Below are 15,649 nucleotides of genomic sequence, written 5' to 3'. Positions count from 1 at the left end.
GGGACCCTTAACCTAATAACATCTGCAGTGATGCTTTTTCCAAATGTGGTCCCATTTACAGGCTCTGAGTGGAGAATCTTTGGGGAGGGGAAGCACCATTCAGCCCACTGCTTGTACCAAGTTAAGAATCCACCCAATCAATAAGGCAATGCAGAGTTTTTAGATTGCAGATTTTTAAAATGTTGGTTTTTAATTTTTATTTTGTTTTCCTCTTAAGCCCCAAAAAGTTGGAGGTTAGAAATTGTGATTGGGAATGCCAAGTTTTCAATTGTATTAGTAGTCGACACATATGCGGTACCTACTTCACAATTATGACATATCTGTCCCCCAAATATTCTATAGCAATATATCATCATGCGAGTTTCTTGAGAAAATCTCAAGAAAAAAGAAATACAGGACTTAATGTATTTCAAAAATTCCAAAGATCTTAAATAGTTCAGCCTTTACAGTGACGCAAGAACACCCCTGCACACACCCTGACACACAGGTACCACCATACATCTGCATTGCCTACTACGATTCCCTGCCCAAGTAGGACTAGAGTAAACAAATATCTTCCTACCCTTGAAAATGAAACGTGCAGTAGCACAGACCAGCTTTTAAAATATAAATTTCTCAGAAATTTAGAAAAGTCACATCCTCAGCAATTCTAAGAAAAATGTGTCAGCCTGAATATAAAACCCTCTCTTTGAAACTAATAAGACATTTGAGTACATGTAAATTGTAGTTGCCTGTGTGACAGTATTTCAGTTGGTATCCGTCAGTAACTCCATTGTCACTGATTGAATCATTTTTTCTCCTCCGGGCCCTTTCTCATACACTAGAATGCATTTATGAAAGTGTGGTTGACAAGTCCTACAGAAATACATTATTTATAAGTTTTCCAGTGCATTGATTTTTTAAATAGGAGGAAACCATGCCGTGGCGTAAATTCTGCTACAAAAAACTACATGACAGAACTAAGTATGTTTAATTAATCTTAAATTCATATATTATAATGACAGTAAATCATTATTATTGTTGGTAAATTACACAATTGTTAGCAAATCTCATTGATGCGTTTTGAGTAAACACAGGACTATACACTCTCATTTTTTTAAGAAAATTTGATTTGTAATGAAGTCTCTTCATTTTTACAAATTTTATTTTTATATACACCAACAAAAATCAAGTTCTTTTAAAAAATTAAATAAAATTCAGTATATTATTGAGAAAGTATTGTTTAACATTTATCATTCTAGTGAGGAATATCTTAAGGACAAAAATTAGTAGAGTTAAAGTCAGACATAAAACAAATATTTTCCACTTTCATGGACTGGATCTTTGAAGAGCATCCCTGAGGCTGTTCAAAGGCTTCCTAGCAATTGTCACCTCTCTGTTATATGACACAAGCAAGCTTTAGAGAGATGCCTGGTACGCTGTATAGTAGAACACACATGCAAATGAGCTTCCAGTCTCAGCCAGCCTTTATGGACTGGGTTATCCCTGCCCACATTCCACTATATCCCACCATACGGGAAAGCTCCAATAGGAAGATAATAATAAGGTCACTGCTGGACAATAAAAATGAAGTCTGAAGTTTCCTCCCTAGAAAGGAAATAAAGAGCTCAATCGACTGGCAGATCCCACAGAAAGTGTTCTTCAGGGCTCTATTTAGTGCTTCAGAAAAAGGAATTTTCTGTGTCCGCCTTTCTTGTCCTCTGAATTCTTATTAGTTGAGGCTGGATGGACTTCCAGGTCTTCCTAGTCCTACGAAGGGACTATAACTTCAAGAGTTCATGGTGAACACATTCTCTAAGTCAGGATGTGTTGTGACAGTACAAAGAGTACGATAGAAAGGGGCCTCCCAGAGGGTGAACCTCAAGGACTGGGGAAGTCACATTAGGACTTAAGGGATCCAAAACCTTCTGTCTTGGACAAGATGGTGAGAACCAGAAAGGGGACATAAGGAACAAGAAAGCACAGTAGAATCTAAAGTTTAGGTTTCTACAAGATAAAATATGCTAACCACATTGTGTTGGCCCTTCAGCCCATGAGAAATTATAAATGCTGTCCTAGTATACCTAGAAATGTACTTATAACCGGTTTTATTCAGTCCTCCCAAAATTGCCAAGTACATTTCGCTAACTACTGACAATACTACAATATTTTTAAAAGGTAAGACGCCACATAGAATAGTAATAATTTCTGCCTTTTCAAGATTATGTAAAATCTCAGAAATAGGCTTTCCTCCAGATAAATGAGTCTAGAAAAGTTTCCAGTGATTGACCTATACTAAAAGGAGCTAAAATCTTATGAAAGAAAAGGGCCACATTGAGGTAGGTGTTTTTGGCAGCATTATTATGGTTAGTTATTATACATGTAGAAATAGACATTCAAACACGGAGAAGGTACAAAAGGAACAGTTAAAATTGCCTAGTCCTACTCTGCAGACATTGTTTTAATTCTGGTATTTATTCACACTTCATGTAAATTGGTTATTTACCTCAGGAAAAAAACATCTATTTTAAAAACTTATTAAGACCTTGAATCATGTACAAAAAGGTATGGTATATTGTGTTACTTTTAATATTTAAAATAGAATGAGGCTGGGTATGGTGGCTCGTACGCATAATCCTAGCACTTTGGGAGGCTGAGGAGGATCAGCTGAGGTCAGGAGTTCGAGACCATCCTGGCCAACATGGTGAAACCCCGTCTCTACTAAAAATACATAAATTAGCTGGGCATGGTGGTGGGTGCCTGTAATCCCAGCTACTCAGGAGGCTGAGGCATGAGAATCGCTTGAACTTGGAAGGCAGAGGTTGCAGTGAGCCAAGATCATACCACTGCACTCCAGGCTGGGCGACAGAGCAAGACCCCATCTCAAAAATAAACAAACAAATAAATACATAAATAAATACACCATGAAAAAAATAAAATAAAAGGTATCATGGGCATATTAAGGGTTTCGGGGTTTTTTAAACTCCATTTAATATGGGTCAATCACTCGAAGTTTTTCCAGGCTGATTTATTTGGAGGAAAGCCTATTTCTGAGATTTTACATGATTTGGAAAAGACAGAACTTATTACTATTCTGTGTGGTCTTACCTGTTAAAAACATTTAGTATCATCAGTAGTCAGTTAAATGTGCTTGGCGGTTTTTTTTTTTTTTTCCTTTGGACTGAATAAAACATGCCATAAGTACATTTCTGGTCATTTTAGGATGGCATTTATAATGCTTCATGGACTGAGGGGTGCAGTGGTGCAATCATAGTTCACTGCACCCTCAAACTACTGGGTTCAAGTCATCCTCCTGACTCAGCCTCTGGAATAACTCAATTACAGTCATGCACCACCATGCCTGACTGGCACATTAAGTTTTATAAAGTAATCATGGGTCAGGGAGGGGAATCATGTTACCAAACACAGAAACAAAAACAACACAGGCAAATAAACTTAGAGTATCTCATCTGAAAGATTTTCTCAAATTTATCACTGTTAAAAGCACTTTTCTCTCCATTTTCCTTATGAATCTATGGCCGTATACTTAGGTCTTCCTCACCAGGGAGTTACCTCCTGCATCTGGGCACTGAAGGTGAGAGGAGGATACCTGGAAATGAGAGAAACATAGAGTTGGGCAGACACGGAGACCGCTGTGAGATGTGTCATAATGTGTTAATTATTCCCACCTAGAATTTATCTGATGCAGAGCATCATCCTCTAAGTTGCCTAAGAGGACTCTCTGATCTGCAAGCAGGAGGGCCTGGAGAAATTCCAGAGCAGTAGATTGAATGAGTGCAGCAGCTTTAAGTGCTGCTTAAATAACCAATTAGAGGTAAATAACCGATTTAGATGCAGCTGTGAATGCAGTTCTGATTGCCAAAAATGGCAACACCTGTGAATATTTCTGGTAGCTTCTTTTTCTCAAACCTGCCCCAAGTTAATGCTTGTAACAAAAGGCAGCCCAATTTTGATTGTTCCGCACCAGACTGCTTGTCAAATGCTTCTGATTCTACCCTCACTCCACAATCAAATGCTATCTAGTCATTTTTCCAAAAGTAGAATCACTTTTTACATAGAGATAATCAATCATCAGTCCCCACATAGTACAGCCTGGATAGTTCAGATTCCTGTAAATTTATATAAAGGAACTTGGGTGCCCTGCATTTTCCCCAAAGTCAACTCCATTCTCATTCTTAGTTCTCCTTTGAACCATCTTGATGTTGAGTGGTCCCAACACTCTTGCCCCCTGTAACATAGCACTCTCGTACCAAAACTGGGCTTGCTTAGAAATTGACCCTGGAGAAGTTAATGACTTTATTCTCAGCAATGTGCTCTCTTAGCTGAAATCTCTGCACTATTCTGTCACCTCCAGAGGCAGGAAAAATGACTCAGTCAGACTTTCACACCATCCTAATGAAGATGGTATTTAAAATCAGGAGACCAGATGAGATCACCTGAGGCTTAAAAGTAGAAAAAAAAAAAAGTAAGAAAAGAATTAAGGCTTGGGCCCTGGGAATTCTAACACATAAAAGCTGATCTAAGAAAGGAAGTCAATGAAGGAGCTGAAAAAGAGCTGGAGACAAGGAAGCCTAAGACAAGCCAGGAGGGCAGTGTCATGAAGAGAAAAAAAGCATTTCAAAAGGTAGGGGCCTGGTGAGCCAGGCCAGATGCTACTAAGAATTCAAATGAGATAGAGAGGGAGAACTGACCGTTCTGGCAGAATGGAAATCTCTGTTCTTTAAAAACCTCCCTGCAATAGACAGGCCAGGAGAGAAGCTCCCTAACGCTGTATGGAAGGAAAAATGACCAGGAGACCTTGGAGACTGAGCCTGGCAAAAGGTCCCATTTTGCTGCCAAGGTAAACAGGAAAATGAAGTAGTAACTGAAGGAAGACCAAGAATCAGGGGAGCATTGGATTTTTGTTTCTGTTGGTTAAAATATAGAAAACAATACAATTAAAATGCATTTGTATGTCAATGGAAATGATCGGTTTGGGAGAAAAATCATTTTTTCAAGGGAAGGGAGCTAATTCCAGAGTAGACTAGAAGAGGTCCATCTAAAGCACAAGTTGAAGGATTCAGCTTAGGCAGGCACAGGAGCATTTACCAAGATGGAAGAAGAGAATGTGTGTGCAGGAGGTGTACGGAATTAGATCCGGTGATTGGAAGATGCAGTGATGTTTCTATTCTTGTTGCTTTTATATTCTCGAGGATGAATAAGACAATGTCAACAAATGAGAATGAGACAGGTATTTAGAGATTTTTAGCAGAGAAAAGTGGTTGTCCTTCTAGGGAATCTTAGTTGTCATTACTAGAGAATCTTAATAGGATTGCTGGGCTACACTTTGCATCTCAGCAGAAATTTGTGATTTAAAAATAATGCAGCCTCTACATTTGGTCTCTAATTTGACCTTTATCTTCTTCTAAATCACTTTATTAATAACCATTTTCTATGTGTAAATCAAGTCTTCACAAATTGATTACAAATTCTTCAAAGACAAGGTGATGATATTTCTTAGTATCATATCCAGGGCATATTTTAGTGTCCTGGCCAGTAAATATTGTTCTCATGGACATTTGTGAAATTTGGCATTGAATACACCGAATAAAATACTTCAGGAAATGCCTCAGTGCTTCTTCTCTTTGCCCTGTCCCTCGTTAATACAAATTCATTGTCATGTCTCCTGTGCACATACACAAAGCACGGGTTTTGGTTATGCCAAGAGGTACTTGTGTCACCAAAGGAATCCAATGGATCCCTTCTGAGACCCCTGGGACAGGTTCAAGTTAGATATATTATTTGCCCGTCAAACTTCTGCAGCATGAAGAAGCACCTGTATGGGTGTCAGTTTCCAGTTTACTTCCTTGGAACATTATATGAAAGTATGTCAAATTCTTTTCTAACTCTCAACAATATGGTAGAAAAAGCCCTACATGGTAGACTTTGCCTTAGGAATGGGAAAAAATAGCTTTCATCTTCCTAAGATGAGAAAAGTCACCAAACAAGGTTATAAAATTATACTAACTAAAGGTTTCACAAAAATATTTAAATGTTTAATGATTTTTAAATTAACATTCATAAAGTGGAAACATATAGTACTGCTGCATTTCTGCTAGGAAAATACTGACCTAAGATATAAGAAAGTTTTAATTTAAAAGTAATTGTTAGGCCAACTGACCCCGATTAAAAGGAGCTGCATCTTTGGGAGGCCAAGGCAGGTGGATCACGAGGTCAGGAGATTGAGACCATCCTGGCTAACCCGGTGAAACCCCGTCTCTACTAAAAAAAATACAAAAAAAATTAGCCAGGCGCGGTGGGGGGCGCCTGTAGTCCCAGCTACCTGGGAGGCTGAGGCAGGAGAATGGTGTGAACCCAGGAGGCGAAGCTTTCAGTGAGCCAAGATGTGCCACTGCACTCCAGCCTGGGCGACAGAGCAAGACTCTGTTTAAAAAAAAATTTAAAAAAATAAAAAAATAAAAAAAATGGAGCTGCACTTGTCCACATGAATGGATCTTTGCAGCTAAGAAATATCTAATCACAATAACAAAAATGCTCTCAGTAATCTATTAGTGTTTTGTACCACGTTTGCAGGCTTGTGATAAATTGGTCTGAGGACAGCTGTCTTTCAGGAAAATTCTATCTGTGTCACTTAAAGGCTATTCCTGGAACCACATTCCTAGGCACAGAGAAACTTTTCTAGGATAGATTAAGGCACAAATTCATGATCACTTTTGAACAGGGAAATCACAAAGTTATTTTCATGGAAATAGTAGGACTAATAATTAGAAACCTTTAGATATGATTTTCCTCTTTGCTACAAATCTGACACATTTCTTCAGAGTCTTCATTCTAAAGAATTTTCACTTAACTATATGACATGTCTTTCTAAGGTTAATGTAATCCCCTTCATGTCTTTAAACTCATATGTGGAAATGCCTGGCGGCCACAGAGCAGGCCCTCCCTCCCTGTTGGTGGCCAGAAGTCTCATGTTTATGTGTGGGAGGTTGTATAAGGGCACAATGTCATGACAGGCTTACAACCACACTGTGCTGTGAGGAAGACAACTTTTTAAAATAAGGGTAATTCAATTTTACCATTAAAATCTTGAAAATTTTGCAAATTATACAGAAAGATCATGCAAAATACCACCCTGATAGTTGAGTACCCCCTAGAGGTCACTGCTCCTCTCAGTCTCACCTTTACTAAGGGATTCCCTCCTTCCACGTGTCACTAAACTCTCCCTCTTTCAGACCTAAGGATGACAACCCCTGGCTGTTGTTCATGTCCCAGAACTAACCTGTTTGGTTCTTTATACCATCTCCCTACCTTTCTCATTATTTCTTTTGTCCATGAAAACTACTTCAACATATCCTAATTTCAATGTGCCATCTGTTTTCTCCTGGAATCTTGACTGATACAAATCATAAAGTTTTACATAATTGTCTTTCCTAGGAAACACTGAGCCCTGCTGGTCTTCAGGTAGGACATAAAAATGTTTTGTGTTTGTATCCTTGGTTGGAAAGTGGGTGGGTCCACTCCAAAATGGCATCCGCAAACAAGCTTCTGTCATCTCTCTGACTCTGTTCTACTTACTAAATATTTGAGTTTACTGCTCTTAGAGCCTCTTGAAAGATTAAGTGAATCAGACATTCACCTAATAAAGTCAGAGGATTACAGAAAACAAATATAAAACAGAAATGTTGGTCACTACTAAAAGCAAAATAATGGCTATGTATTGATTCTAAATATTGATCTTGCCTTTTTCTTTCTGAATGATTTTATGATGTTTATTTTAAAATAGTTTCCCAGAAATCAATATAAATTTTAAAGGCCTTCATTCTGCCTTGTCCATGGCACCTAACATAGTATTAAGCATAGGCAGATGATTTATTTTCATAATTATACATGCAGTTGTCTACATACAGCTGTGTAGCTGTACATGAAGACTGCTATTCATAGCTTTATTATCTTTAAAAATCATATTTTCAAAAATTTCTCACTACATAGATTAAAATAACATCCAAAGGGGAATTATGTGGTAAGTACTACTCATAGAAAGAGTCCACCTTATTCTTTTGATTGTGAAATACTTATCTAAGTCAAATCATCGTAGAATCTTTATTGTCTCCAATGCTAATTAGAAGCTGTTGGACAAAAGGAAACTGATCAGTATAGGAATAGAGCTTGAGTAACTACTATTAAAAGCAATTCACCCCCTAATGATTTTGCAGCATAAACTTGAGTATCACAAGACCAGGAATAACTTCTTGGAAAAGCAGACAATGCAATTTTTTGAAGATGTTGTTTGCTTCATACTTAGCAAGAACTCAACCTAAATCCCTATGTTTGTCCAAAACGATTACTTTATATCTAGCACCTTTTAAGGGAGAGAGAAACAGCTAAATTCTACCAAGTAACATGTGAATGACGCTGTTTATTCTTTTACATTTGATAATGAAGTCAAGTTATTTTCTGAGAAGAAGGCGGTAGCAGTAAAAAGGAAACCTGTTTTTTTAATGGCACTTTATTTAAATGTGAATGTGGATAACTATACTTAAAGTAATGAACAGGTAAGAATATTGCCTACACACACACACACACAAAAAAAAAAATACACTCATGTGTACACATACACATATGTACACATTTAGATCCAAGTTTTTCAAATATTTTTCCATATTGAAGGTAAATGAATATACTGATTTGAATATTTGTTAAATATGAAACTGATATTGAAGCACAAAGATTTACTTTTCTTTAGTAGATCTATTCTAGGGTCTAATTTAAAATGCATTTCTACTGTCATATCTGGTTTCATTTGGACAATTAGGGTTCTATTGGAATTTTCACTCCATACTTCCATTTTGTAACCATAAGACAAATTTTGTGACATAAAACATCAGTAACTAAGATTTTTAAATGTGAAGACTTGGACCAAAACAACTTTCAAAAATCACATTTCCCATGTAATCTAAAGCTATTTACATGTACACAAGAAATTAGCGTGATCATTTCTCAACATGTTAGTGTTCTCCAAAGCTCTTTCTTGTTTTATAATTAATTCTTGAAAATTATTGCTGTAGAATGAATTGAAAGATTTTTTTCGGAATGAAACATCTTATCAGTTAAATACATTTTAATCAATTTAAAATAACCACAATAGAACAAAATAATGCAGCCATAGCTTAATTGTAGTTTATATTTAAAAATATACATTAATATGGCAACCTACTAATCTCGGTCTTTGGTTTCCTAATCAGTAGTCTCCAGAGAGGCCTTTTTAATTGTCCTCTACCACTCAGCATATATTCATTAATTCTCTACAATATAGCTGGCATTGTGCTAGACCCAAGGCTACCAAGAAAAACCACATGCAGTCCCCTACTCTTGAAGTACTCCCAGTCCAAATGGGAGAGAGAAGCGAGTAAATCTGATCACAGAGGTGTTTCCAAATGCCATAGGTGCAGATCTGTGGAACTAGATTTGCCTAGAGAAATGAAATGGGACAAATTCATCGGAGGCACAACCGTTGGAGCTGTTGTTGCGTTAGAAGAGACAGGTAAGTCCGGAGATTGAAGAAGATACTAATTTGTGTTATTTTTCATCAACTGCTCTATCAAAAGAGCTTTTTTTGTTGCAAAAGCCTAAATTCAAAGTCATTTTTCTTACACTTTGGGGAAAGTAGTTGCAGGAATAGTTGGCTGACAGGAGGTTTTTGGTCATATGTCTCCTAGACAGTTTAGTTTCTGAAGCCCAGATTAATTTACAGGTATTAATAAAATAAAGCTTAGAAGATGATTTTCAGAGAATTGAGCCAACTCTTTGCATAATATATGAGAAACTTATTTACATTTTAAACCAGAAAACAGTGTAAAAAAATAAAGATTTGTGTCTGTCTTTTGGTAATTTGGCCCCTTTTTTTTTCATTGCCTTCCAGAATTGCCAACTGAGACATTTAAACACAAAAGAGAAAGCAATTCTATGATGCAATATGTTTAGACATTAAAAAATCTTTGCTGAGTACATAGTGCTTGCTCTAAACCTGGAACTGACATGTGGAGGTTCCTGCTGAGCAGACCACGCCCTGTGCCACCCAGGCTCCTGCAGAACACCATGCTGAAAGTTAATTTGTGTATTTCTAATGCTTAGAGTTTACAGTTATGGTTATAATGCTTATACAGCATTGTATTTATCATTTTCAACGTACTTAGATATTTATCAATTTTGATTACTTTGAAAATCTATTAAATTTTCTAAATTTTCATTTTGTGTAAGCCTTCAGTCTATTTTATAGTCCTGCAAATCATTATAAGCAATTTTGTTGAAGGGATGATAAATTATACATGTAGCAACATATAAAATAGAAACAATGCATGTTCCCATATAAAGTAACAAAGAAGCGCAAAAAAAAACATAAAAAATAATGAGTCAAAAACCTTTCAAAAAGAACATGAGATTAACCCTTGCCAATTTCAATCATGAAATACAACCCAGAGAGCACTGTGATCAAACACAGCAATGATTGTTAACACTAAGAGACTCACTTGTGTAAGAATGCAATGTGTCTGCTGGCAACATCTGCACAAGTGATAGACCACGCCCTGCCAGCAATCCATACCAAATGTCCCATCACTCACTTGTTGTGAAACCAAGTCTTCAGAACTTCAAGACAGTGAGTTTTAAACTCTATATTTTGTCACATCCAGCATGCAAGCAGAAAACAGAAAATCTCTGAAAATGTAATAGCAATTACACTCATATCTCTGTGGTTTTATTTCTTAAAGCAGGTGATAATATATTCTATGTTAGATACCAGTGTCATAAAAGTCATTAAAATGCCATCTCCTATAATTTTGTAAGGAGAGCTGATAACACAACCAAACAAAGCAAGACTATGCACCTGCACTTTCTGAAATTTGGAGAATTTGCTATCCAGGAAAAAAAATAATAATAAGATTTTAAGTGAAGGTTTTGTGGCAATGTTGTATTTTTACTAAATATATTTTTAAGTAAGCCCACACACTATGTGAGGTTCTGGGGAAGGCAATTTTAAGCACAGCAGATAAAGGCCTGCCCTTATACCAAAATGAAAAGGACAATTAAATAGCCTTTCTGATTAAATGAAATAGTGCAGTGAGAGCAGACATACAGGTACAGTGGGAGCCAAGAACCCTTGACCTGGACTGAGAAACAGATAGGGATCCAAAGGGCTTCCTGGAGGGAGGGGCATTTAGGCTGAGGCCTGAAGGATGAGTAGAAGTTAGCAAGGTGAAGAAGAGAAGACTGTTTCAAGAAGAGGAAATAGACTAAGAGGTGAGAAAGATCCTGCAGCCATGAAAAAATAAAAATTTAGTAGGGCTGGATTCTAGACTGTGCAAACAAGAAATATAGTTGGAAAGATATGCCAAAGTAAAGACATTAAATAATATTTAAGGACAAGAGAAAGTCTTTGAGATGTGTGTTTTACAAGGATCGCTCTCTAAAGAACATACTAGAAAAATGCAGGAGAGATAGAAAAACAGCTTAAAGAGGTTGTGGAGATGGAGATGGGATAAAGTTGATGAGACTGAGGCGGACTTAGGAGATGGACATGCCAGGCTTGGTGAGAGATCGAATGTGCACAATGGGAAGTAAGAAGGAGCGAGGAGTCAGGCTTGATTCTCAGATATCCGATTCAGTCAACTTAGTGCACAATGATGTCATTCACAGATATGAAATGTCAAAATATGAGCAATTTGGGGGAGGGGTCAGAGGTGGAAATGTCCATGACTTAAATGTTAGACATGTTGCAATTAAACACCTGTGAAGCATCCAAGTAGTGTTGTCCACCAAGATCTGGATCCTTGGTTCTGGAGCTCAGGAAAGAAGCCTAGGATGGAGATCTGGGAATCCTCAATAATGAGAATAATGAGAGTCAATGAGATCTCCCCCGCAGAATATGGGTCATGAGGACAAAGGAGGACCTGGAAAGTACCCCACCGAATGCCAAATTCAAGTGACGGGCAGAGAAGTCTTGTGTCATATACCAAGTTTGCCAGCAAGTAGAGCTTGAGGAAAAGCTGTGTCCTAACACTATATTTCTGGTGGAAGCCTGGGAGAATTCAATGAGGGTGAAATAGAAGTCAAGGAAGGCGATGCACCTCCATGCTAGCCACAGCCCCACAGGATAACGTAGCCAAGTGCTACTTCACATAGATCTCCAGAAAGGCCACGCAAAGCCCATGAAACAGTTTTGGGTGTGTGGCTGTTGTTGTTGTTGTTGTTGTTGTTGTTGTTGTTTCAGGGTAAGAAAGGGCAAACAATTTATCTGCTCACTTTTTCCGATTTCCGGTTTCTTGCTGATCAAAGTTCGGTCCCTGTTTGTTAACATTGCATATTTCTAAGTTCCAAGCATTCCATTACCTTGTTCTATCAAGCAACTGCATGTAAAAACCAAGTTCCCAGGGGTTCACTGGGTTAAATGCGGCACTGGAACTGCTGCCACTCCCCCATGGCAGGCCCCAGGCAGACTTTGCTGAAATCAGGTCCTTGTCCCCAGAAGAGGCAAAAACAAGAGTAGGTGACAGGAGATGAAGCAATGGCAGGGGCAGCCAGGACTTTACAATTGCTGTGATAATGCAAGGCACCACTGGGCTTATCTAGTCTGAGATCAGGGTACATTGCTGAGACTAAGGACGAAGGTTTGTCCAAACAAACCGGGGTACCAGTGTATGAACTATGAATTGCACATCTTGTAAGGAAGTCCGGCCTGGAGGGTGGATGAAAAATTAAGTAATGTCAATGAAGGCAAAGAAAGAGTGTGTCATGGAGGAGTCATCTATGTCAAACATTTCCAGTAAGTCAAATAGGAGAAAACCTGTAGTTAATTTTAATGCATGGTCCTTCTTGTGGCAAAGGCAGTTAACATTTCCTGTGGGAAACTACACTTCTTTTACTCAGGGTCATGTGCTCTGGATTGAGTGTAATCTATCTAGTGGCCCCAGGATTGGAACATAACCCAGACACAGCCATCAGAAGTTCATGTTCATAGTCACAGGGAGGACATGTACCAAGCCAGGTAAATGAGGCACAATTTTGTGACTTTTGCAAGAACAATTGGGAAAAAGCTGTAAACCTGTACTTTTCAATTGCATGATTCAAACGTTCCTTCTTTCCCAAAGCCAGTCTTAGCTGGATTTCTGTCACTTGTAACTGAGAGATTCCTGATAACTATAAGGATGGAAAAGTGTCTAGTGGATTTAGTATTGGGGCACTAATGGCCTTGGAGAGAACTGTTGCAGTAGTGCAATGCTGGAAGAAATCAAGGTTACTTTTTGTCCCTTTTCAACTCCTCAGACATAATTCACTACTGGGAAAGCACTAAGAAGAATGACTTTAAAATGTTTAAAGTACCTGTAGGAGGAAGCAGAATTAACAGCCACATGTGTGTCTGCACAACTATCTTTCTGTTAATATCTGAGACATCACCTTTCAGGTCAGGTAGTGGGAATATCTCAACTGCTACTGGATTCCTTCTCCATCCACTATGGTTCCACACACTCCCACCTAAGCCTGGGAAGTATTTCCTTTGTAAATAAAACCCTCCTTTAAATACACTAATTTGATCATTCCACCTCTTTCCTCTTAGGATCCTGACTGATTCAAATGTCAAACTTTCATATGTTAATATTTTAAAAAGAACTGAAATCACCATATTCTGATTAAGGAGTAGGGCTAGTTTATTCTTTCCATTTTTGTATTGTTTTATTTTCAAGAAAGCATTTGAAATAGCCAAATCCTTCAAAGTGGTACTCTTAGACAACCAGAAGAATATATCACTATTCATCTGTCTTTCTAACTAATATCACCCAGGTATACCCCAAAGTTATTACAGAGTCAGGTTTGTGATTTTTAGGACTCTTTGTAGCATTAAATAAATCAGATATTTTCCTAGTAAAATCAATGAAAAGGAAAACAATAGAGTGGTGATTTTTGGTTATGGCTGAATACCGAATAATGGCTGCATATTCATTTTTAAATATCAATTTGCCTTTTATTTTAAATAGCATTTAATGATTTTTCCTCAAAATAGTTACTTAGCAATTAATGTATATTTGGAAGTCCTTTATATTGCATCATTTATACCACCTAAAACACTGCTAAGTACACAATAGGTCAGTAATAACTGCTGGCTAGTTAAGTTTTTTGTATGATTAATTGTTTATACAGTCATCTACATTCAGTATTATAGTTGCATATGCAAGCAGGTCATCCTTACATACAGTCCTCTGAAAAACAAACGTTTCTGCATTGTCTTACTAGATGGATGAAAACAACATCCAGAAACGGACTGTGTGGCAAATACGACTTTGAGGAAAGGTCTTTAATTTGATCACCCTTCTTCCACCCCTATAATCAACTCATTTCACACATTTAAATAACTTAAGACTTAGAAATAATTTTCAGACACTTAATCCAATCCAACTACCAATAAAGAAAAAAAAATCAGTTTAATAGATAATATACTTCCACATAAAAATGTTCTTGTTAAACCTGTAATAGCTTTTTCTGAACATAAAACTGAAAGGCAAAAGTTAATTTACACATTGCTAATATTTATTAAAAGATATTGTAAAATCCATTCTTGACATACTTATCTATATTTTTTTAGGTTGATATCTTCGGAAACCCACTCCATTTTTAAAATTCTCATGTATGATATAAGCCCATATTACGTTTAATAACCCTAAAAATTTCCATCAGCAACTTCGATTCAACAGATGATAAACTTTACAGTTTTTACAGCTGTTACAGAGCAACAAATGTAATGAAAATAATGTACACGTTCACATAAAGTGAGACAGAATCTCACACACATGCGTGCACACAAACGGACCGTTAAAACTAATGCTGCAGGCCAGAGTGTGGACGGGAGCGCTCAGTGTGGACGGGAGCGCTCAGTGTGGACGGGAGCGCAGAGTGTGGACGGGAGATTTCCGTGGGAGCCGCTGCGGTGCAGCTGCAGGGACCACCTGGGCACCCAAACACCTGCAGCTTTGGAGAAAGGCGAGGGTCCTGGCCGCGTCGCCGCCCCAACCTCCTCCTAGAGGAGACTGAGAGAACCACCCCTGTCAGAAATACACTCTAAAATGGCTTTGAACGGTTGGGGACGGTCCTTTAATCTTCCTCTGGATCACCAGTTGGATTTTTTTTTTCCTTAGCTATTCAGTATTTTGTTGGAAGAACAGGATGACAGCTAGCCTAATATTATTAATAATTATTCTTTTTTTTTTTTTTTTTTTGACGGAGTTTTGCTCTGTTGCCAGGCTGGAGTGCAGTGGCGCCATCTCGGCTCACTGCAATCTCCGCCTCCCGGGTTCAAGCAATTCCCTTGCCTCAGCCTCCCGAGTAGCTGGGACTACAGGTGCGCGACCACACTGGGCTAATTTTTTGTATTTTAGTGGAGACGGGGTTTCACCATGTTGGCCAGGATGGTCTCGATCTCCTGACCTTGTGATGCGCCTGCCTCGGCCTCCCAAAGTGCTGGGATTACAGGCGTGAGCCACCAGGCCTGGCCCATTAATAATTATTCCTACGTGTGGCATTCAGATGATACTGGGCAGAATCATCTAAAAAGACTCATGTAGTTGATTGCAAATGCTAGTCATCATAAATATCGGAACACAGG

At 38.0% G+C, this 15,649-nt stretch overlaps 1 long non-coding RNA gene across 1 annotated transcript in view; it reads right to left on the bottom strand.

Annotated features, from left to right (window-relative positions):
• Nucleotides 1–2,875: 2,875 nt before the first annotated feature.
• LOC101013960 overlaps nucleotides 2,876–15,649 on the bottom strand; it is a 93,666-nt gene continuing 80,892 nt past the window's right edge. The window contains exon 9 of the long non-coding RNA XR_001905574.3: nucleotides 2,876–3,589. This is a non-coding gene — a long non-coding RNA (uncharacterized LOC101013960). The remainder of the gene's footprint in view (nucleotides 3,590–15,649) is intronic.

Source organism: Papio anubis, chromosome 8 (assembly GCF_008728515.1).
Source record: "Papio anubis isolate 15944 chromosome 8, Panubis1.0, whole genome shotgun sequence".
Taxonomy (NCBI): domain Eukaryota; kingdom Metazoa; phylum Chordata; class Mammalia; order Primates; family Cercopithecidae; genus Papio; species Papio anubis.
This window is presented reverse-complemented; position numbering and strand designations above follow the sequence as displayed.